We start from the raw sequence: 25993 nt of genomic DNA, 5'->3' as shown, positions 1-25993 counted from the left end.
TGCTGAGTGATTTTGTCACCACCAGGCCTGCCCTAAAAGAGCTCCTGAAGGAAGCACTAAACATGGAAAGGAACAACCGGTACCAGCCACTGCAAAAACATGCCAAATTGTAAAGACCATCGAGGCTAGGAAGAAACTGCATCAACTAACGAGCAAAACAAGCAACTAAGATCATAATGACAGGATCAGATTCACACATAACAAGATTAACTTTAAATGTAAATGGGCTAAATGCTCCAATTAAAAGATACAGACTGGCGAAATGGATAAGGAGTCAAGACCCATCAGTGTGCTGTATTCAGGAAACCCATCTCATGTGCAGAGGCACACATAGACTCAACATAAAGGGATGGAGGAAGATCTATCAAGCATGGAAAACAAAAAAAGGCAGGGGTTGCAATCCTAGTCTCTCATAAAATAGACTTTAATCCAACAAAGATCAAAAGAGACAAAGAAGGCCATTACATAATGGTAAAGGGATCAAGTCAACAAGAAGAGCTAACTATCCTAAATATATATGCACCCAACACAGGAGCACCCAGATTCATAAAGCAAGTCCTGAGTGACCTACAAAGGGACTTAAACTCCCACACAATAATAATGGGAGATTTTAACACCCCACTGTCAACATTAGACAGATCAACGAGACAGAAAGTTAACAAGGATATCCAGGAATTGAACTCAGCTCTGCACCAAGTGGACCTAATAGACATCTACAGAACTCTCCACCCCAAATCAACAGAATGTACATTTTTTTCAGCACCACACCACACCTATTCCAAAATTGACCACATAGTTGGAAGTAAAGCTCTCCTCAGCAAATGTAAAAGAACAAAAATTATAACAAACTGTCTCTCAGACCACAGTGCAATCAAACTAGAACTCAGGATTAAGAAACTCACTCAAAACTGCTCAACTACATGGAAACTGAACAACCTGCTCCTGAATGACTACTAGGTACATAATGAAATGAAGGCAAAAATAAAGATGTTCTTTGAAACCAATGAGAACAAAGACACAACATACCAGAATCTCTGGGACACATTCAAAGCAGTGTGTAGAGGGAAATTTATAGCACTAAATGCCCACAAGAGAAAGCAGGAAAGATCCAAAATTGACACCCTAACATCACAATTAAAAGAACTAGAAAAGCAAGAGCAAACACATTCAAAAGCTAGCAGAAGGCAAGGAATAACTAAAATCCGAGCAGAAATGAAGGAAATAGAGACACAAAAAACCCTTCAAAAAATTAATGAATCCAGGAGCTGGTTTTTTGAAAAGATCAACAAAATTGATAGACTGCTAGTAAGACTAATAAAGAAGAAAAGAGAGAAGAACCAAATAGATGCAATAAAAAATGAAAAAGGGGATATCACCACCAATCCCACAGAAATACAATCTACCATCAGAGAATACTACAAACACCTTTATGCAAATAAACTAGAAAATCTAGAAGAAATGGATAAATTCCTCAACGAATACACCCTCCCAAGACTAAATCAGGAATAAGTTGAATCTCTGAATAGACCAATAACAGGTTCTGAAATTGTGGCAAAAATCAATAGCTTACCAACCAAAAAGAGTCCAGGACCTGATGGATTCACAGCTGAATTCTACCAGAGGTACAAGGAGGAACTGGTACCATTCCTTCTGAAACTATTCCAATCGATAGAAAAAGAGGGAATCCTCCCTAACACATTTTATGAGGCCAGCATCGTCCTGATACCAAAGCCTGACAGAGACATAACCAAAAAAGAGAATTTCTGACCAATATCCTTGATGAACATTGATGCAAAAATCCTCAATAAAATACTGGCAAACCGAATCCAGCAGCACATCAAAAAGCTTCTACACCATGATCAAGTTGGCTTCATCCCTGGGATGCAAGGCTGGTTCAACATACACAAATCAATAAATGTAATCCAGCATATAAACAGAACCAAAGACAAAAACCACATGATTATCTCAATAGATGCAGAAAAGGCCTTTGACAAAATTCAACAACCCTTCATGCTAAAAATTCTCAATAAATTAGGTATTGATGGGATGTATCTCAAAATAATAAGAGCTATCTATGACAAACCCACAGCCAATATCATACTGAATGGGCAAAAACTGGAAGCATTTCCTTTGAAAACTGGCACAAGACAGGGATGCCCTCTCTCACCACTCCTATTCAACATAGTACTGGAAGTTCTGGCCAGAGCAATCAGGCAGGAGAAGGAAATAAAGGGTATTCAATTAGGAAAAGAGGAAGTCAAATTGTCCCTGTTTGCAGATGACATGATTGTGTATCTAGAAAACCCCATCGTCTCAGCCCAAAATCTCCTTAAGCTGATTAGCAACTTCAGCAAAGTCTCAGGATACAAAATCAATGTACAAAAATCACAAGCATTCTTGTACACCAATCACAGACAAACAGAGAGCCAAATCATGAGTGAACTCCCTTTCACAATTGCTTCAAAGAGAATAAAATACTGAGGAATCCAACTTACAAGGGAGGTGAAGGACCTCTTCAAGGAGAACTACAAACCACTGCTCAATGAAATCAAAGAGGATACAAACAAATGGAAGAACATTCCATGCTCATGGGTTGGAAGAATCAATATCGTGAAAATGGCCATACTGCCCAAGGTCATTTATAGATTCAATGCCATCCCCATCAAGCTACCAATGACTTTCTTCACAGAATTGGAAAAGACTACTTTAAAGTTCATATGGAACCAAAAAAGAGCCCGCATCGCCAAGTCAATCTTAAGCCAAAAGAACAAAGCTGGAGGCATCACACTATCTGGCTTCAAACTATACTACAAGGCTACAGTAACCAAAACAGCATGGTACTGGTACCACAACAGAGACATAGATCAATGGAACAGAACAGAGCCCTCAGAAATGATGCCACATATCTACAACTATCTGATCTTTGACAAACCTGACAAAAACAAGAAATGGGGAAAGGATTCCCTATTCAATAAATGGTGCTGGGAAAACTGGCTAGCCATATGTAGAAAGCTGAAACTGGATCCCTTCCTTACACCTTATACAAAAATTAATTCAAGATGGATTAAAGACTTAAATATTAGACCTAAAACCATTAAAATCCTACAAGAAAACCTAGGCAATACCATTCAGGACATAGGCGTGGGCAAGGACTTCATGTCTAAAACACCAAAAGCAATGGCAACAAAAGCCAAAATTGACAAATGGGATCTAATTAAACTAAAGAGCTTCTGCACAGCAAAAGAAACTACCATCAGAGTGAACAGGCAACCTACAGAATGGGAGAAAATTTTTGCAACCTACTCATCTGACAAAGGGCTAATATCCAGAATCTACAATGAACTCAAACAAATTTACAAGAAAAAAACAAACAACCCCATCAAAAAGTGGGTGAATGACATGAACAGACACTTCTCAAAAGAATACACTTATGCAGCCAAAAAATACATGAAGAAATGCTCATCATCACTGGCCATCAGAGAAATGCAAATCAAAACCACAGTGAGATACCATCTCACACCAGTTAGAATGGCCATCATTAAAATATCAGGAAACAACAGGTGCTGGAGAGGATGTGGAGAAATAGGAACACTTTTACACTGTTGGTGGGACTGTAAACTAGTTCAACCATTGTGGAAGTCAATGTGGCGATTCCTCAGGGATCTCGAACTAGAAATACCATTTGACCCAGCCATCCCATTACTGGATATATACCCAAAGGACTATAAATCATGCTGCTATAAAGACACATGCACACGTATGTTTATTGCGGCACTATTCACAATAGCAAAGACTTGGAACCAACCCAAATGTCCAACAATGATAGACTGGATTAAGAAAATGTGGCACATATACACCATGGAACACTATGCAGCCATAAAAAATGATGAGTTCATGTCCTTTGTAGGGACATGGATGAAACTGGAAAACATCATTCTCAGTAAACTATCGCAAGGACAAAAAACCAAACACTGCATGTTCTCACTCATAGGTGGGAATTGAACAATGAGAACACATGGACACAGGAAGGGGAACATTACACTCCGGGGACTGTTGTGGGGTGGGGGGAGGGGGAGGGAAAGCATTAGGAGATATACCTAATGCTAAATGACGAGTTAATAGGTGCAGCAAAACAACATGGCACATGGATACATATGTAACAAACCTGCACATTGTGCACATGTACCCTAAAACCTGAAGTATAATAATAAAAAAAAAGCTAAATAAACCATAGTGTTTCCATTCAATAAAATACTACTTCAAAATATAAACACAGAAACTGTTGATTCATATAACAATATAGATGAATCTGAAAATAATTACGCAAAGTGAAAGAAGCCAGAAAAATAAATACATATTATCTGATCCCATTAATATAAAAATCTATACAATAAAACCTAATCTACCTAATCTATAATGACAGAAAGCAGATCAATGTTTGCGTGGGATGGGGGTTAAGATCTCCGAAAGAGGAGTTATAAAGGCACTGAGGGACATTTTGGGGGTAATGGCTGTGTCCATTATCTTGTTTGAAGTGATGGTTTCATGAGTATACGTATATATGTACGTCAAAACTTACCAAATTATGCATTTTCTTGCTTTTAATTTTTTTAAATTTATTTTTTAGCCTATTTATGGGTACATTATGGGGTACATAGATGTTTTGATACAGGCACACGATGTGAAATGAACACTTCATTGAGAATGGGGTATTCATCCCCTCAAGCGTCTATCGTTTAAATTTAGAGGTTTTATTGCATATTTATTCTACTTCAATAAGCCTATTAAACACAAATTCCAAATGTATCAAAAATCTACTAAATGTAAAGAAGAAAATTTAAAGCAAAAAAATTAAAAAAAGAATTACATATTATGGAAGTAAGTTTAGAGTATTACGTGACTGTTTAAAGGTGGCATGCATCCATGCTTGTAAGGTCATGGAAACCTTTTTTCGCCAGACTGAAGATCGGCATTCCTGGCTGAGAAAGCAAAATATTCTCATATAGCAGAGCCTACAGTTGAATTAATACAGCAAAGCTAGCCAAAATATAACAAACAAATGTCAGCAATCAAACTGTAAGTATTCTCCCCATTATGCTCCTCTGACCTTATCAACCCCGATTTCTAGGACACATGGTGGCTATTGAGGCAAAAGTATAAGCTTGGATGATTTGATGAAACACAGATATGCTCAGTAGAAAAGACTGTATGTACATGGGGTGTTTAGACAAAAATACTACTGGAAAAACCTATTTCACCCCACTATCACCTTTGCTTTCACACTATTTTTATATCAGACCTTTTTGAAGGGGAAGAATATAAAATACCTGAACCCAGCTTGAGCTGTCTGATGGAGGATTTCTGTACACCAAAAAGTACTCCAGAGACGCGTTATAAAGAAATTCAGGAGAGAAACTCTGGATCAGACCTTTTGATTTTTCTAATTTTGAATATCTGTCAGTTATAAAACATCACAACCACAAATACTCATTTAGTTTTTAAATAAATTGCATAAATGCAACAGTCTTAATATATTTTTATAAACAGATACAGATTTAAAGATGTCAATGTCAGTGGCATTTGAACATTCAAGAGCAACTCCATCTTGAATAGGGGCAGGGTAAAATGAGGCTGAGACATACTGGGCTGCATTCCCAGACAGTTAAGGCATTCTAAGCCACAGGATGAGTTAGGAGGATGGCACAAGATACATGGTCAAAAAGACCTTGCTGATAAAACAGGTTGCAGTAAAGAAGCCGGCACAAACCCACCAAAACCAAGATGGCCACGAGAGTGACCTCTGGTTGTCCTCACTGCTACACTCCCACCAATGCCATGAAGGTTTACGAATGCCATGGAAACGTCAGGAAGTTACCCTATATGGTCTAAAAGAGGAAGGCATGAATAATCTATCACTTGTTTATAGCATACTTGAAAAAATAACCATTAAAATGGGCAGCCAGCAGCCCTTGGGGCTGTTCTGTCTACGGAGTAGCCATTTTCTTATTCCTTTATTTTCCTAATAAACTTATTTTCAGTTTACTCTATGGACTCGCCCTGAATTCTTTCTTGCATGAGATCCAAGAAGCCTCTCTTGGGATCTGGATCTGGGTCCCTTTCCTGTAACATCAATAAATAATGATAAAATAAAATTGTATAGCAATATAAGTTCTAATTTTTCCTTCTGGTACAAGTCCCCTGTGTTAAATAGGCTAATTTGGAACAATCTTGTTATACAGATTGATTTGCGTGGAAGTGAGATCGTCTGAGCTAGTCAAAATCAACCAACGTGCTTAGTTTTAAAGTGCTGATTAGGGCCTCACCCCTAGACTTTAAAAAGAATTTTTTACCTCTGCCTTTAAAAGCGAAGCCATTTCCAATTGGCATTATTTATATTAATACATTAATAGGAATGACTGTGCAGAAAAAAATCCTTATTCAAAGTTTCATCTGCAACTGAAACTTTCTTCTTTACAAGGTAAGATGGCAAGAAAAAAAAAGGCGCTTCTTGGGACATATAAAATCTGGTGAGAACATATTTTCTTAAAGAAAATTAACTGGCTCTCAAAAATGTCAAATTTGGATTACTATGCGATGTGAAGAAGTAAGTAGGTCTTATCAAATGTGAAGCCCGTGTAAAATACATGATGACAGTTACGAAAGTCATAACAAGTTTCACCGTTACTGCCCACAAATCCTTGTACATATGCAAACACCCACTGCTAACTATTTAAAAAAGCAAATATTTGTGAAGAAAGGCTTATGCAAACTAGAAACTAATTACCAATGTTTGTTTCCAGCCAATTTTTGCAAATTAAAATTCTAGCTCAACCAAGAGAGTGCTTTTAAAAATAAGCTGGATTATCAATATTTATAAGTGACTAATCATTAGAAATGATATTACAAACTTAAACTGTAACTCAGCTAACTTTTCCCCCACTTTTATTTGTACAAAATGTATGTTATTCATGAAACATTCTAGCAAAAATAGACACAAATGTCCTTAACTCTACAAACATCCCTAATTCTGGTAAATCAACATATATTTAAGTATTTTACATGGCCAAAACCACAAAATATTTGTTCTCCTAGTCTATATCGTCATATCATTCCTATCAATTATAACTACAGTAATTACCACTTATTTCACGTATAATCACTAGCTTTTGTTTTCAATACAGATCCATGGCAGTATACAGGCACAAATTGCAGGTTTGGCTCCAGACCACTGCAATAAAGTGCATATTACAATAAAGCAAGTCACACAAATGTTTTAGTTCCCCAGAGCACATAAAAGTTATTTTTACACTGTAATGTAGTCTATTAAGTATCCAATAGCATTATGTCTAAAAAACAATATACATACCTGAATTTAAAAGTACTTTATTTCTAAAAGCTATTCATGATCATCTGAGCCTTCAGAGAGTCATAATAACTCCTCAAAGAATCATAATCTCTTTGCTAGTGGAGGGTCTTGACTAGATATTGATGGCTGCTGACTGATCAGAGTGGTGGTGCCAGAGGTTGGGGTGGCTGTGGCAGTTTCTAAAAATAAGACAACAATGAAGTTAGTGGCATTGATTGAGTCTTCATTTCATTAAATATTTGTCTGTGGCATGTAATACTGTTTGATAGCATTTTGCCCATTGTAGAACTTCTTTCAATAATTGGAATCCATCCTCTCAAATTCTGCGACTACTTTGTCAACTACATGTATGTAATATACTAAATTATTTGTTGTAAGTTCAACAATGTTCATAGTATCTTCACCAAGAAGAGATTACATCTCAAGAAACCATTTATTTGCTCGTCCATAAGAGGCAAGTCAGGTTTGGTTTGGTTTTGTTTGATTTTGTTTTGTTTTATTTTGTTTTGTTTTTACCTCCTTCCATGAATGACAAGTATTCTTAATGGCATCTAACATGGTGAATTCAAAGGTTTTCAATTTACTTTGCCCAGTTGCAAAGGAATCACTGTCTGTGGTAGCTGTAGCCTTACAAAATGTATTCCTTAAAAAATAAACTTTAGGCCGGGCGCAGTGGCTCACACCTGTAATCCCAGTACTTTGGGAGGCCAAGGCAGGTGGATCACGAGGTCAGGAGATCGAGACCACCCTGGCTAACTCGGTGAAACCCCGTCTCTACTAAAAAAAAAAAAAAAAAAAAAAAATTAGCCAGGCGTGGTGGCGGGTGCCTGTAGTCCTAGCTACTTGGGAGGCTGAGGCAGGACAATGGCATGAACCCGGGAGGCTGAGCTTGCAGTGAGTCGAGATCACGCCACTGCACTCCAGACTGGGGACAGAGCGAGACTCCATCTCAAAAAATAAATAAATAAATAAATATAAATAAACTTTAAAGTCAAAATTAGACCTAATTAATGGGCTGCAGGAATGCAAGAAGGCATAAAAACATTATTCTCCTTGTACAACTCCAGACTCCTGGGTGACCAGGTACATTGTCAATGAGTGACAATATTTTTAAAGAAAAAATTTTTTTTCAGTAGATCTCAACAGTGGACTACGATAGTTACTAAACCATGCTGTAAAACAGATGTTCTGCCATGCAGGTTTTGTTGTTCCATTTATAGAGCTTAGGCAGAATAGATTTACCATAATTCTTAAAAGCCCTTAAATTTTCAGAATGGTAAGTGAGCATCGGCTTCAACTTACAGTCACCAACTGTTTTAACCCCTAACAAGACAGTCAGCCTGTTCTTTGAACCTTTGAAGCCAGGCATTGACTTCTCCTCTTTAGCTATGAAAATTCTAGGTGGCATCTTCTTGCAATATATGGTTATTTCATCTACACTGAAAATCTGTTGTTCAGTGAAGCCACTTCATCGATTATCTTAGCTAGATCTTCTGGATAGCTTTCTACAGCTTCCAAATCAGCACATGCAGTTTCACTTCGCACTTTTACATTATGAAGTTGGCTTCTTCCCTTAGATCTCATGAACTAACCTCAGCTAACTTCAAACTTTTCTTCTGTAGCTTCTTTATTTCTCTCAGCCTTCATAGAATTAAAGAGAGTTAAGGCCTGGCTCTGGATTATGCTTTGGTGTAAGGAATGTTGTGGTCAGTTTGATCTATCCACAGCACTAAAACTTTTTCTCTATCAGCAACAAGACTGTTTCACATTCTTATCATTTGTCTCTTCACTGGAGTGGCACTTTTCATTTCCTTTAAGAACTTTTCCTTTGCATTCCCAACTTGGCTGACTGGCTTAAAACGCCTAGCTTTTTGCCTATCTCAGCTTTCAACATGCCTTTCTTACTAAGCTTAATCATTTCTAGCATTTGATTTAAAGTGAGAGACATGTGATTCTGTTTCACATAAATACTTAGAGGCTATTGTAGGGTTATACGAATTGGCCTAATTTCAATATTGTTGTGTTTCAGGGAATAGGGAAGTCTGAGGAGAAGGAGAGAGAGGGTAGAAGAGGCAGTCAGTGGAGCAGCGAGAACACACACATTTATTCATTAAGTTATCCGTCTTATAGGAGTGGTTTTCGGTGCAGTGCTGCAAAACAATTACAGTAGTAACATGGGACATCACTGACCACATCAAATTCATGTCAGTAAATTATTGAAAGTGATTGTGGAGACGAGGAAATGATTGAGAGGTAAATTACTGTATAATTACTTAATAAATAAATTCATTAGTTAGCAAGTGAAAAAAATCATGACCACAGATCACTATAACAGATGAAATAATAATAAAAAGTCTGAAATATTGAAAGAATTATCAAAAGGTGACCCAGAGACATGAAGTGAGCGCATGACCTGCTGTTGGAAAAATGGCGCCAATAGACTTGCTCCACGCAAGATCGCCACAAACTTTGAATTGAGAAGAAAAAAAAACCAATACCTGTGAAGTTCACTAAAGCTAAGGGCAATCAAATGAGGAATGCCTGTAGCTAGAGATAAATTCCATGATTTCTTAACAAATTGAGTATACGGAAGAAGTAGGAAAAGGTAAAAGAGAAAAGCACAGAGACACTAAATGTAAAATTAATTATTCATTTAGTTTTATAAGTGTCCTGGTTTGCATTTCAGGAAAAAGAACAAAATTTATCGATTGACATTTTTGTGCCTATAACAATTGTCCCTCAGTATACTTGGTGTATTGGTTCCAGGACTACCTGTTTATACCCAAATCCAGGCACATTCAAGTCCTGCAGCTGGCCCTGCAGAACCTTCATATGTGAAAAGTCGGCCCTCTGCATACACGAGTTTTAGATCCTACAAATTTTGTATTTTAGATCAGAGTTTGTTTGAAAACAATTTGTGTATAAGTGGACTCTCACAGTTCCAACCCATGCTGTTCAAGTGCTGACTGTACTCTCAAGCTAGTTCACATTTTCTTATTTAATCTTCAAAACAATGCCTTGAGGAAAAATAATAATGAAAGAAGATGGCAGAGAGAGGGCACTGAAGCTTGTCCAAGTTCACGAATAGGGTCTCCATGCAAAGTGTTCACAATTTTCATCTTTTAATTTCAAAACCAGTGATTTTCCCCTCTACTTTTACCCACATATAATAATAAATTTTAGGGTTTAATTCATTTTCTTGTATTATATTTTCATCCTATAGTTCTCCATTTTAACCCTAAAATTATAGAAATATTTCCTGTGGCTGAAAGAAATTAGTTAGAAACTCTTGGGTATTCTGAGGAAGAAGAATGCTACACGCAAAAAGTAAAGTCTGAAGAATGTATTTCAACCTTAAAAAAAAAAAAAACCCTCAGACTCAGTCTGCAGTAAAGTTCATTCAACATTAAGAAGCAGAAGCTATTTAAAGAGTTTAATGCAGAACACGGTAGAAAAGATGCCCATTGCCAAGTCCTTCACGGCTCACCATAAATGTGAACAGCAAAGTGCTATCCATTTTAAAAATCAATCAAGGTGATGCAATGCTTAAAATGCAATTGATTTTGGCTAATTTGCAAGTAGAAAGGTTTAGAACTTGAATAATTTCTTTCCCACTTTAGCTGGTTCAACAGCCTGCTCAATGAGTTGCCTAATTATTAGTCTTGTTTTTTTTTTCATTTATTTACTGTAAACAATTCCTGAGTGAGACAATTTTTGATTTATTTCAACTGCTTTTGGGTAGATGAAAGAGAACACAAACCAAAAAAAAAAAAAAAAAAAAGCCACCAGGCAGGCCAAGCATGAGGAAGAAAAACTTCAAATGCAAGAACTATAATTTTCAAACTGTGAGTTTGGAATTCTTAAAAAGCAAAAACCATTACGTGACTCCATTTCAGCTACCTATTAGTGATCAGATTGAAAAACAATGAGAAAAAATGGAAAGAAAATCACTGCAAATTCCATTGGGGCAGATTAGAATGATGTTAAATTACTCTTTTTATCTTCCTTCTCTGATTGGGAAGCCTAAAGAGCTTACCACCTTTCCAAGGAGTCAGCATGTCACTTTAGTGTTTTGTTGCTATTGTTTGGTTGATTGCTATACATGTACAAACATATATATATATATATATGTATTCTTGCTCTGTCACCCAGGCTGGAGTGCAGTGGTGCGATATTGGCTCACTGCAACCTCCACCTACTGGGCTCAAGAGATCTTCCTACTTCAGCCTCTCAAGTAGTGGGGACCACAGGCACACACCACCATGTTTGGCTTTTTTTTTTTTTTTTTTTTTGTATTTTTAGTAGACACAGGATCTTGCCATGTTGGCCAGGCTGGTCTCAAACTCCTGAGCTCAAGTAATCTGCCCATCTCAGCCTCCCAAAGTGCTGGAATTACAAGAGTGAGTCACTGTGCCCGGCCTTTAGTGTTCTTTTAAATAGCATTCATAATCTTTTAAAATATGTTTTATAAATGAAACATTGTATTTGAGTGACATGATGGGGAAGGAGCCTGCATTCCACAACGTCTTTGGCTTCCTTTCTTGCATTTTCCCCGAATTACTCTTACAAGAGGAGAGACAGGGACATTCTAAAACTGACAAAAATAATCGACTGTGATAAATATTCCTGTGCACCCAACCAAAATGTATTGCATACCTGTGTGCACCAAAGAGAGAAGTATACAAATACAGAGATGAGACCCTACGCAAACATGCACACTGGTAAGCATAAACAGTTGCAGATTTGAATATTTGTATCAGTTAGGAAAATGAGAACTCAGTAAAACTTTTCAGCAAAGTAAGTGGTTCAAAATACCTGCTGTTTTCAGAAATGCCTAATTAATCAGGAATCTTTTTTTCAAATTGTATATTATGCAAAGTAATTGCCCTAAACCAGTAATTTGATAAAATTATTGGTTTATCTGAATACAGTTACTTTAAAATATGCTTGTGGTAGGAAAGTGTGTATCTCACTTTTCAACTTAATGAGGTTTTACTGAATATTCACACAATTATTAAAATATTTTCATAGACTTGTACTTAGTTATCTTATAGCTAAAGTTTTAGCAGCATTTAAATATTTTTATAGAAATTTTAAAACCTGGTGAATTGTTCACAATTTTCATGCTGAAAGACTGTCTGTCAAACCGAAATAGCAACACAATGCACGCCATTTTGTGACTCAGTTCTTGATTGCAGACAGCTGAGATTCAATAGCTAAAGGGGGAATTGAGGACACCATCCAGACGTCTGTAATAGTTTCCCTTCTTTTTTTCCCCAAACTCGAATGCTGCATCAGTGTGTCTGCCTATTTCTTGTCTCTATAATTAAACAGGAGAGCAGAACTGATACACATCTTGATCATAAAAATTTACCAGCTCCCTAGAAGACTAATGAACATACCAGCATAGTTATCTGGTCAGAAAACTTTGCTTATTATCATTCTCAGGGCCCTGGTTCTGACACCTATAAATGAACTTCTAAAGCTACTGTGGCTCATCATTATAACCTCAAAGGAATCCTGGAGACATGAAGCACCTTCAGTTTGAGAGGAGATGCAGAGAATATTAGGACCAATGGAGCCTTCTTCAAAGCCTGGACTCCTCTGAGGTTCACGTTCCTTATGGACACATACACATGTAAATATATATACATATACATTCATACATGCATGCATATGTAACTTTTTTGTGATGAATCAAGTAATGTACCTTAACATAGATACAATTCTGCAGCACTAGGCTATGTTTTCTGAAAGATAAGTAATATACTAAACAGCATTCTGCAACATAGCTGAATTCATAGCCTACACTAAAGAGTTACAGGCTTTTCTTGAGTCTTAAAACAATTCACGCAAATACACACATACCCACCAAAACATCACACACTAGCCAGCACATGAACACATACAGCCGACACACTCCAGAGTTTTGTTCACATCTATCACCTTGATGCCTTTATTCATGCTCAAACACTTTTCATTCTGATCAATACTGCCCAACACTGATTTGTGACTCTTAACTCAGGGCATCCAAAGCTGGCATTTGATTAGGTCCTCTTAGCATTCTAGCCAAGGGATCTTTTTTCTTTTTCCATTTGGCTTTCAGTGCCCAGGGCAATCTCCTGTTTAGAGCAAGCAATCCCATTCCAAGTCCCTGACCCTGGAAAGGAACACATACACTACTGCTATTTCATGTTATTTTCAGGTTTAACTACCAACGAAAATTCTGAGGCTTCTTTGAGAATCCTCCCAATTTGTTCTGCAACATGTCATCTTTCATTGGATTCCATTTCCTTCTTCTGCCCAGTAAATGTTTCCAAACCTCCATTCAGTACATCAGTAGTACCTGAATTCCACATCCACAAGCCAAATCCTGTTGTCTAACTATGTAGAACACACAGCAGTATGCAGTTATGGCCTTCTATCTGAAAGCATGGAACTGATTGACAGGTGAAAACCTAGGTACAGAATGATCACAGAATAATTCTAACTTTTCACCTCGTGCCATTTTGTCATTTCCCAACTGCTCCAACCCTGCCCAACAGTATGTGTGGGAGATTCTCTACCAGCACCATCAGCTCCAGTTAAGCTAGTACCTGGCAAGGAGTTAGAAGTCTATCCCTGGTGGGTAGAGATTGAACATACTTTAGTGCTCCACCAATTTAGGACAATGACTAGGTGAATTTCTAGATCCTCTAAGCATTCAGTTGGAATTGAACTTGGCTGGTCTCTGTCATTCTCACAGTCAGGCATATAAATAAATACATGTGGTCATCCATTGTCCAGACAGAAACATTCACTATATATCACTATTTCTAAGAAGCTCAGCAAAGTTGACCTCTAATGTATGAATATCAAAAAGCAATCCCATTAGAAAGGGTACACTCCTACCTCCACTGTCAGGTCAATGCTTCCAACTACAGCATTTTCCAGTCTGACCTTATTTTAAAGGCTGTTACTCATGTTCCCACACCTTTCATAGCCAAGCCCATATGGACTATTTATTCTCTATTCAAGGAGCATGGATACATAATAAACAAAGTAATACACATATCAGCCCTCATGGAGTACATGCTTATGAAGAACACAGACACTAGAATAAATTTAAAAAAACAATATTTAAGGTATTATGGTAATGAATGTTATGAAAAAAATATAATATTGGATAAGAAAAGAGAACATACACCAATACACTGTTTTAACATACTCCCTGGTGATGTGATATTTGAGCCCAGACTTGGGTGAAATGAGACATTCAAATATCTGGAAAAATGTTCTAGGAAGAAAGATCTGCAAGAAAAAAGACCCAGAGATATATGGGCCACATGGGAACAGAGCTATCAGAACTTACTTTCATCCTTAGTTATTTGGGACTTTGTGACACTTAGACAGAATCCAACTGGTTTCACCAAAATTTTCTATAAAAATTTATTTTTTAAAAAATAGATTTTTTTCCTTCTTTCCTTCCAATGGCATGCTCATAGCTCAGTTCTTTATAACATCCTACAAAGAAGGGTCTCCAGGGTGTGCTGGAGTTCATTACTGGACTCCAAAACTCCCAGGCATTCTCCAATCCAGTCCATTCTATTGTTACAAAAATTATCTTACAAAAACAAAGACGGTAGAAAGGTACTGTCCAGCACACAATGCTACTTCTATTGTTACAAAAATTATCTTACAAAAACAAAGATGGTAGAAAGGTACTGTCCAGCACACAATGCTACTTCTATTGTTACAAAAATTATCTTACAAAAACAAAGATGGTAGAAAGGTACTGTCCAGAACACAATGCTACTTCTGAGTTCTGGCCTTAGAAGCACTCCATAATTTTGCACTTGCCTCCCTCTGCAGGCTAAACTACTGAGATATATTTGAAGTGTCAGCTTGTCTAAGTAGTGACTATATCCCCTTTTCAAGAATCTTCTTGCCTGTATGACTCCAAGTTACAATTTGCCACAAGAGAATTCTATTCATCATTTGGAAGGCAAAGGAAAGATACAGTCATTCTTCTCCAAAGATCATGTCAGTAGGATATGAGAATAAACAGACACAGAAGTGCTGGCAGGCTCCACCTTATCCTTGATCTCCCTGTTCCACAGTTAGCTTTTTCCCAGCTGCTGGCTCTGCTGATGGGATCTCCAATCCCTCATGATACATAAAGGCCGCCCGCTTCGCCAGCTCTCCTCCACGGTGCACAGCATTAGCTGGAGGGACCTGCTTTTCCAGATCCTTTTACAAGTTATAATTTGCCACCCACATCAGTGATTCAGAAGCCTTAGGAATTGACGTTTTTCTGATTCTACATCTTCCCTTTTCAGACCTTCCCTTCCTCCTGTGGTTGGGTCCGGTCTTTTTCCTATAATAAATCCCTTATTCCACAATACTCAGCTACTCAGTGATTCACCATCTTTATTAAATGCAGACTCATTCAGCCTCTCTTTCTCTCCCTCTCTTATCTCTCTCTCTCTCTCTCATTCTCTCTCTGTCTCTCTCTCTCTCTCACACACACACACACAAACTTAACTTCTAAAACACTTTTATGTATACTCGTACTGAAGCACATATTCCTGCCCTGTGAGTGAGAAAAGGTTAACACTTTATTAACTTTTGACTTCTTATTTTCCCTTCTAAATGTGACTGTGGAAATTGGTAGTCATGTAGGGAATGCAATTCCAGTACCACTTGCCAAGTGAGCAAATACGATCTGTTCTGCTCCCACATGTACACTTCTCTAACACTGATTACCTTATACATAATCAAGACTAGAAAATAATGGAAGTTCACATGCAGGTTTTTCTAGGGAAAGGAGCCAGAATAGCCAGAGTACAATTGTAAGTTTCATCAGAAGAGGAAAAACTCCTTAGTTCAGCTGCTATACTGATAGAAGCACTTTCAGCTGTACTTCACGAGAGTAAAAATGAGTACCTGTGTGCAGGGCTCTCCCCGTGGATGTTTGCTGCCAGTTTTGCACAGCCTCCAGCTTGTGGCACATTTCTCTTGATCCTGTGACCCCTAAATGGCAGCTCCGCTGGCTCAGAGCACAACTTGCTCTGCATCATCCCAGTACCCGCGAGCCAGAATATACAACCTATTGTTCTGGCAATTTTAAAAAAATTATCCTCTGTGGCCATCACCAATCACACTGAGCTGCCTGCTTTGTCATTTGTGTTATATTTCCACATACAAATTAATATTTTAGTTAAAACTCTAGTAACAAAGTTAAATAGATTTTGAATCTCTGCCCATTTCTATTTCCAATAATCCATGTTATTTTTAGTATGCAATTTTGAAGAAAAAAAGATTATCCAATAACACACACATTGTTATGCCAGAACTATCTAGGCATGATTTTATCTCTTTACATGAGTCTATAGGACAGTAATATTGATATTTGTTAACACAATAAAATTATGTGTTTTTATGAGTATACATATGTCTACGTATATGTTTATCTTATGTATTAATTTAAATACCTCTTATGTGTGAATCTTTGCCTCAAGTTATGGAAAAAATATTGAATAAAGTTGACAAAGTGAAAGTGAGAATTGACACTTGTCAAAGTAAAATTGACAAAGGAAAGTTCTGAAGCATAGCTAATTAAAGCTAAATTGTAAAGTAAACTTGACAAAGTGTAAGTTCTATTAAAGCACAGTCTATTAAAGTTTGCTTTAATAGAACTTACAGTTGGTAAGAGAGACATACCATTGAAATTAAATACAATCCTATTTGTATGATAGTAGAAGTTGGAGATTTTTCCAGAAAGCTGCTCTTGAGGGGACCTAACCTATTCTGGTGGTCAGGAAGACTCTCCTGAAGAAAACAGTATTTATGATAAGATCTGATAGGTGGGGAGGTCTTCAGAAGAATGAAGTAATGGTGAAAGACAAACAACATGTATGAAGGTGGTGAAGTAAGAGACGATGTAAAAATTCAAAGAACTAGAAGAAATCAGAATTCGAAACTTTGAGTTGAGGGGAAACATTCCCGGGGATGTGGTAAGAAGATACAAGTAGGACAAAGGTCCCAAACAGTTTTGCTAGTGACTGTAAGGAGTTGGAACTTGATCCTGATGGCAATAAAGAATTACTGAGAAATCTTAAGGAAGGGATGGTCTAAATCAGAATATGCTATTAAAAGATTACTGTCTTTATAGTAGATGAATTGCAGATACAAAATGCTATAGTATGTAAGACATTTAGAAGCTATTACAGAAATTAAAAAAAAACCCAGTCTGATCAAGGACAAGAGAAATGGGGTTAGAAGAAAGTGGCCTTGTAGATGGAAGATTCAATAGGTCTTGGCAATTCATTGATTGTCATTAGTGGATAGGGAGTTAAGGCCTTCGGTGGAATCATCAATTACCCTTAGGTATGTTTGTTTGAGGAACTGGAAGAATGAAGCAACTTAATGAAATGGGAAATCATGGAAAAGGAATAAATAGAAGGTAAAAAGGAAAAAAATGAATTCAAATTATAGATGTGCTCTATAAGCCTAAAGGGAAAATTTGCCCTGCAAGTATATATCTGGGTATTACAAGTGTATTGATGGTGTCTGGATCTCAAGAGTAGATGCCATTGTCCAATGAGAGTGTATGGAGTGAGAAAATAATTCCTAAATTGAAATACCCACAATTAGGAAGTCACTCTAGGGGAATGAGCCTGCAAAGAAGGTGAAAATGTAGGAAAATGAGAGGAGCATAGTACCACAAAAGCTAAATGAATTATGTATTTTAAAGGTGAAAAATTAATCATTGTGGTTTAAAAAATTATGAATTCTCAGAACCCATTATGTGTAGTTTCATTGTCTACATAGTGTACTGTGATTTCAATGAGATTGGCTTCAGTAGAGGGGTGTGGTAGAGGTCACAATACACAATAGAGGTGTCAATAAAGATTGACATCGAAGCCAAAAATTGCAAAAGGAATAGAAGGTGACTTGAAAATTGGACTGTGAACAGGAGACAATAGATAAGGCAATAGGGCAGGGTGGCATGAAAGATGAGGAAGGTTTATCAGACACGATGCTATGTTTGTGTCTTCATGGCCATACACTTGCCTTTGCTTCCTCATGACTTTTTTTTTTCAGACTGTTGTTCTGTTGCCCAGGCTAGAGTGCAGTTCTGCAATCTCAGCTCACTGCAACCTACGACTCCCAAGTGATTCTCTTGTGCCTCAGCCTCCCGAGTAGCTGGGATTACAGGTGCCTGCCACCACGCCCAGCTAATTTTTTTGTATTTTTAGTAGAGACAGAATTTTGCCATGTTGGCTAAGCTGGTCTCGAATTACTGACCTCAGGTAACCTGGCCGCCTAGGCCTCCCAAAGTGCTGGGATAGCAAGCGTGAGCCAGACATTTTTTCTTGGAGTAGCAATATCAAATTACTAGGACATGACTCTCCTCTCCCATGCTTCTTTTGCTTTCAAATTTTGTTCCAGATCTCAACAGCCTCTGAAACCAATGTTACTGCTCTAGTAGATTTTTGTAATGCCTGCCCTTTCCGTTGTTATTTCCTAGGTTGCCACATGTATCACAGTTTTGGCCACTTCTATACCACCCAGACTTCTTGATACTCACTGATATTTCTCTTCTGCCTTCTTTGCTACTGCCACCACTGTCATTAAGAGGTTTTTAGCAGTCTTTTAGTACCCTCCCCCAACACAAAAAAAATACAGATAGGCTCTTGAGTTTGTTATAGAAATTCTGTTTTGGAACTTGTAATGTTTGATTAATTAACAAGTTTTATACTTAAAATTACTGGTGCTACAAAATGCGAACCTGAAGTCCAGCAATAATTTCAACATCTCAACATTCTTCTACCTTGTGGTAACTTTTCTTGCTCTATGAAGAAATGTACCTGACCAAACCCATGCTAACTTACAGGAACCGTTGGCCTCATCTTCACCTACCAGTCTCTAAATTCTCTTAACCTTTCCTCCCATGATCACAAGTGGGTCTGTTGATACTTCATTGCGTCCAAGGAAGGCACAGAAATTCGGTATCATTATTCCTAACTAACCGCCACACAGTCATTTATCCTCTTGCAGATGAAAAACATATTGTTGACATCCTCCCCCAAGTTAACTGCCCCCTCAAGTGAACCTTGGAAACGTGCTTTAAAGGAAACCAAGAGTAAACATCACTTGAAGAAGAGCAGTGTGAAATGTGCAGCATGTTTCTCAACATCTCATCATAGCAAAGAGCAAGCATCAAAGGGAAACCAGTCAAGGTTAAAAGCAGCACTGAAAAGTGATTCATTTGGTAAACAAGAATAGGTGTAATTATCACAAAAGCAAACTTTGCTAAGGGGATAACTGTCAGAGCTCTTGCAGTAAAAGGTCTCTTTACCATTTTAATCCGACAGGCTGAGAGTTCCCTAGTGAAAACAATTCTCAATAAAATCACAAATGTAGCTCCAGCATTCTTTTAAACTGTCATGTCAGCCATGGCTACCAAAACAAGCTTAACATTTACAGTTCGAATGACACTGGTAGATTGGCTGATAATACAGATTATGAAAAATCCTTTAGCACTATGTTTTTATGTATTGGGCAATACTCTATCAGCAGCCACACTGAAAAGTTGTGTTTATTTGCTTACTGAAAGTCAAACGGGTCTGACCCTTGAAAGAAACCAAAATCCAATTTCAGTTTGGGATATAATTATGTGTCCAGAAACTTTTAAAACAGGAGTACACTTTCAGGAGACTCCAGGTGACTCTTGGCTCTATTCTGTAAAGGAACCCTTATGGCATTTTTGAATCACTACTGTAATATTTCTCATGGGTTTTCAAACAAAACCCTCATTTGGAAAAGAAGGTAATTGAATTCAAGAAAGGGGAAGTCACTTGTTCTAGGTCACATAAAATAATAATAAGCCTGACTCAAACCCTGGACTTTTGACACTCAGGCCATTGCACTTTCTGTTATCCTAGGATATCCTGCAATGCTGTCTGTTGGAAGTTGATGTGATGAAGGTCATATCCCAGCTCAACACTATTCAATATGATATCCACAGGCCACATGTGGTCCCTGGGCAGTTGAAATGTGGTTAATGTGATTGAATTAAAATGGAAAATTTAATTGTTTTTAATCTTAATTAATTTACATTTGAGTTGCCATACCTAAATCTAGATAGTAGCTACCACATTAGACAGTGCAGTAGGAGTATGCATTAGGCAGCCTACTCAGTGTCCCGGCTATCTGTCTCCCCCTGTTCCCAGTTAAGCTGACACAGGAATGGAGAGGATATGAGTTTTGACTATTGCCTCTTTGAAACAGTGGCAAAGACTTGTGTTTCCTTTTATTTCATATAGATTCCAACACCTGAATTTATACAAAGTAGGCACAAAACAGAAATCTGTTGATGCTATGTACATATTTGCTTTGACAAATGCCATGGGTAGAAAAGAACACAGCTTAGAAATGGCTTCCCGGCTGGGCGCAGTGGCTCACGCCTGTAATCCCAGCACTTTGGGAGGCAAAAGCGGGCGGATCACCTGAGGTCAGGAGTTTGAGATCAACCTGGCCAACATGGTGAAATCCTGTCTCTACTAAAAACACAAAAATTAGCCAGGGATGGTGGCAGGCACCTGTAATCCCAGCTACTCAGGAGGCTGAGGCAGGAGAATTGCTTGAACCGGGGAGGCAGAGGTTGCAATGAGCTGAGATCATGCCACTGCACTCCAGCCTGGGCTGCAGAGCAAGACTCCATCTCGAAAAAAAATAAAGAAAAGAGAAGAAAAGAGAACAGAGAAGAAAAGAAAAGAGAAAAGAAAAGAAAAGAGAAAAAGAAAATTACTTTCCTAAAATTGTCCTACTTGTGCCTTCCAGCAGAGGGCACCTATACACAGTTGTGTGATCTGGACACAATTCCCATGTAATACAACTGTCAGTGGTGTTCACCGCCTCCACTGCCCACATGATGAAAACATGTCCCCTCTTTATAATAAGCCATTTACTTCTGTCTAGAGAAGAAACTTGGCAAGGTCAGTTCACTTTTTTGAAATGAAAAAAAAATAATGGACAGCATTATTGATTTGACTTTCCAGATGGCTATTTAAATGGTAAGTGTAAGCTCTCCATTATTAAAAACAGAAAGAAAATTGACAGGAAAGTTAAAATCAGACTACAACCATAGACTGGCCTTTAATTATCACTTACTTTTATTGTAAATATTTTTTTTTCAAATTTCTTATGTAGCTGTCCCCTGAAGTCCCCTCAAAAACAAATTGAATCAGCTGTTACTGCAGTGTAATAGTGTTTTCCAGTTTATTTTATTTTTGTTTGTTACTTTGATTTGTTTCCAGAAAAGCAGAGCCATTGATACCATATGTTATCAAATAAATACCCTTTTTCCAGGGGAGGTCTTTCTATTTTCTTCTTTTTTTAAATAAGTAAATTCTTAAAGATTTAAGGAAATAGGTGGCTTAGAACAACTACCATCAGTCAAAAACTCTTGTTAAATAAATCTCAAAGGAGCTACTTTACAAATCCTTGCAATGCATGTCAGATTCCATCGACTTCTTAAGAGGCCAAAAGGTCCTTTGACAGGGCTCAGAATTGTCTCATCTCCTTAAGCTGTCCTCTTTGAAGCAAACAGTTTTGATGCTCTGAAAACCAGCATTTATATCTATTGCTCCAGTCCCCAAGGATCATAATTTCTTTGAACTGAAGAATCAATGATGTTACCTATGTGGTTTATTTAAAGACAATTTTGTTGTTTCTATGTAACCTTAGCGCTGTCTCAGGAATTCTCTTAACTCAAATGATGATTTTACTTCATATATTTAGCTTTCTGTCTGTTCTGATATTCTAAATTCATGAAAAGTGGCTAATTGTTCATTGGAATTTGTCCCTAACAACTGAATCTTATGTTGTATGCCATCGGGAATGGCCTTTGAGGAACGTTATTAACACCAAGGTAACGTATGCCCATACACGAGGGCTAAGGGAAATGCATGGCCATTGTAAATATTTATAATAGGCCTAATCTGGTGGTACTGAGCAATCATTCAATTAATAAATCATGAATGGAAAAATATAGCTCTGTAAATATTGTCTTCTGTATTTAAAGGCTACACTTTTGCTTGTTGCAATAGCAATGAGTTTCACAATGTTGCATTTGGAGATGATCTTAAATCACAGTGGCAATTACTGAGACTTTTAGAGTCTGTAGTCAGCAGTACCATAATTTTCACTTAATAGGCTTAAGAATTGGCCTGTCATCCATCCTTCAGAGCCTTCAACTGAATGATATAAGCCCAAGATACTACCCTTTAGATCTCAGGAATAGCCATGAAGAGAATATATATATATATATATATACCAAGATTTGGGGGATTCTAAGATTGTACTTAACACAATTTCTAAAAAAGGGCTAACCCTACTGAGCTTTCCAAATCCCCAAGGCCCAATTATATTTCTTTGCTTCAGCATCACTTTTCAGATGTTTTCCCCACTGCTGGTGAACACAGATAACATTGGGGTCACTGGTGATGGGAATTTTTGAAAAACAGGTAATTAAATATTAAGTTACACAATCATCATTTTCTGAAAATGTTAGTATTGTTCACAAAATCATGTAATCTTAGAGTTGAAAAGTCTTCAGGTGTAAAATAGTCTAAAGTATTTGCTGCAGTTTAATCTTTCTTCCATATTTAAGTTCTTCAACTATTTTTAAATAGCCACCATACCTGCCCTTAGAATTTTCTCTCCTCTAAGCTAAATATCCCTAGTTTCTTTCTACTGTTTTAAATATATGGTTCCCCTACCCTCAACCTCCATCCAACCTCAGTCACCTTTCAAATCTAATAAGGTCTTCAGATGTATTAGCTTTTAAAAACAGGCACATGACACCTGAATCATAATAAGCTTACAGTCACGTTGAAATCTTGAGTCTTTTTGCATGTGCTTCACACAAGAAGCTATAGCTTCTACGATCTCATTTTGATTAGATTTTTTGAACTAAGAGCAGTTTTTCATAGTTCTCTTTACAAAATACAGATAATCTGTTGTTTCAATTTGCTGTTATCTTTTTGTATCTTAATTTGAGTCAATGATGTCAGAAGAATATTTAAGGTATGTGTACTAGGAAACATCTCAACTAACCTTTCTAAAAGGTATGTGTACCTAAAGCAACAAAAACATGTTCATAGTAAGACATTAAGAGAGAAAAGAGAAAATATAGACCAAATACTTTTACTTACTCTTCTCTGTAGGTTAGTAGAGATTTATGGATTCCAGTAAATACAGTTATGTAGTCAGAAGCTCTTTTACATAAAGATATATTCAAGCTGAAGTTTTCACTGACTGTAAAAAAATTGAAGAATGATTTTAATACATGTAAAGTCTTACTTAGCGTAACTGAAGTTTTATTTTTAGGAAAATGAAAAACTAATTACTTTTAGTAAGAGTATTGGTTAAAAAAAAACCTGGAAAATTAATTTAGTTTACAGTGAGGTCCAACAAGTAGTTTTGAGACCTATGATTTTTCTACTGTATTAAAAATCACTAATAATCATTATAATTTATTATAATATTTTAGAGAATTTTTCACAACTTATCAAATTTTTAAAAAGCTTTTAAGAGTTTCCATATATGTATGTACCACAAAGATTGTGTCTAATCCAAATGATTACATATTTAAAGTCATTCATGTTCATTAAAGTAATCAATATTTTAAGAAATCTAAGCATACGAACACAGTATTTGTCGATTTAATATTAGGAAAAACGTAACTATTTTAACTAGTACACATTTTTAATAAAACTGAAGAAAATGTTCTAATGAGAAAGAACATTAAAATAATGCTTATGGTTGAATTTGTTTTGTAAATATCTCAAAATCAGAAGAGTTTGAACTTAATTTTGTTAAATATCATTTTACATATTAATATCTAAAGATATCTCTTAAGCTAGAAATCCAAGGTTACTTTATTCCTTGAATGTAATTTCACTCTACTATTTGTGACTAGAAACTTTCATCATAGTTCATTGATTTCCTTATCCCTAACTCAAAATTGTGCTAGATGCTGATATGTCACTAAAATTTCAATGGGTAACTGTCTTTAATTCCCCTATGGAAATGTGATCCATGAGGAATAGATTCAAAGTTTGCAAATTCACATATGTTTTTGGGGAATGTGTGGTGTTTTGTCAAACAGCAATACTTCCTTTGAAAACCCAATGATAGTTGCTCTTCCTTCTCATTTCAAATCTGCTCTATTCAAGTTTATATAATTTATGCAATGCTATTTGCAATATCCAGCTGCCTTGTAGTTCTATATATTTAAGCAATATAAGGAAATTTTCAGCAGCATCTTTACTTTTAGAAGTGCTACATTGCACATAAAGGCCTCATTTTTCAAAGTATTATAAATCACGAAACAGTCCTCCTGTTTGGGTTGCGTTTGGAGGCAAGTAATATTCTTAATGCATATGCTATTTTCAGATAAAATACTTTTTATTGATTACAGTGGAAAATAAACTTATATTAAAAATTATGTAAGTATAATAAGCAAAATAATTCCTTCTAATCATTTTCAGTGATGTGGTAAAACATTTCACATGAGCTGGAAGTTCATTCGGAAGCAAAAGAAAGGTTAGCAAACCATCTAGTCAGTTTTACACACACCGTATAGAAAAAGACAGTCATACAAAACCATGCAGGTAGAAAGAAACCTAATTTGATCTCTCTTTTCTGGGGCTTACCAGCTTACACCATATTTCTAACAAATTATATAAAATTACAATCATGTATGTTTTCCAGCTTCTCACCTATCCATAGGATCATAATAATTATTGCAATTTTTAAGCCTAGAATTGCAGACTACCTCGGGGAATCGTACAGTTGTACAGCATCAATCAATAATTTGTAAGCATGTACATAAACTATTTTTAAATCAATATTTAGAAATGCATGAATAATACAGTAAGCCAAAAGAACAATGTTACACAAGCCACAAATTTTTAACTACAGATATTGTATCAATTCTACTTGTGTAGGATTTTCCAAGGATTAGTGTAGTCTTTAAATATGATCAACATATAACATTGAGATTGAGCCTGAAAACCCTCAAAAGTTCAACCTACATGGTATCTTTCTAGACACAGATGTATGTCTGAACCTTAACACCTAGAACCCAGTGTCATAATGCTATATACCTAGTTCTTATCACCCAAATGTCTAATTCTCCTTTTTGGTTTACTGGCAGAAAATAAGTCTATCCCTAGATTAAGTAGTAAATTTGTCTAGATCATTCTTATTTCAGATTACAAAACAGTGTATTATTCTGTTTTGAAAAATATACTTGCACACGTGTATGTGTGTGTGTGTCTGTGTATCTGTGTGTGTGTCTGTGTGTCTCTGTGTGTGTGTCTGTGTGTCTGTGTGTGTGTGTCTGTGTGTGTCTGTGTGTGTGTATGTGTGTGTCTGTGTGTGTCTGTCTGTCTCTGTGTGTGTGTGTGTGTGTGTGTGTGTGTGTCTGTGTGTGTGTAATTAGAACCTGTTTTGGTTTTGGTTCTTGAGACTCCTGATGATTTTACTTGCTGTATTTTCTGTCTTCCCCACCTGAGCCACGCATTATAATATAAATGAACAATAAAAATTATTATCAACCCAATAATATAATAA

General features: G+C 36.7%; 1 long non-coding RNA gene across 1 annotated transcript in view; it reads right to left on the bottom strand.

The window, feature by feature from the left end:
- Positions 1 to 7491: 7491 nt before the first annotated feature.
- The window catches only part of LOC131383206 (uncharacterized), a 36402-nt gene continuing 17900 nt past the window's right edge, over positions 7492 to 25993 (bottom strand). The window contains exon 3 of the long non-coding RNA XR_009213031.1: positions 7492 to 7545. This is a non-coding gene — a long non-coding RNA (uncharacterized LOC131383206). The remainder of the gene's footprint in view (positions 7546 to 25993) is intronic.

This window comes from Hylobates moloch, unplaced genomic scaffold, assembly GCF_009828535.3.
Source record: "Hylobates moloch isolate HMO894 unplaced genomic scaffold, HMol_V3 SCAFFOLD_4, whole genome shotgun sequence".
Taxonomy (NCBI): Eukaryota; Metazoa; Chordata; class Mammalia; order Primates; family Hylobatidae; genus Hylobates; species Hylobates moloch.
This window is presented reverse-complemented; position numbering and strand designations above follow the sequence as displayed.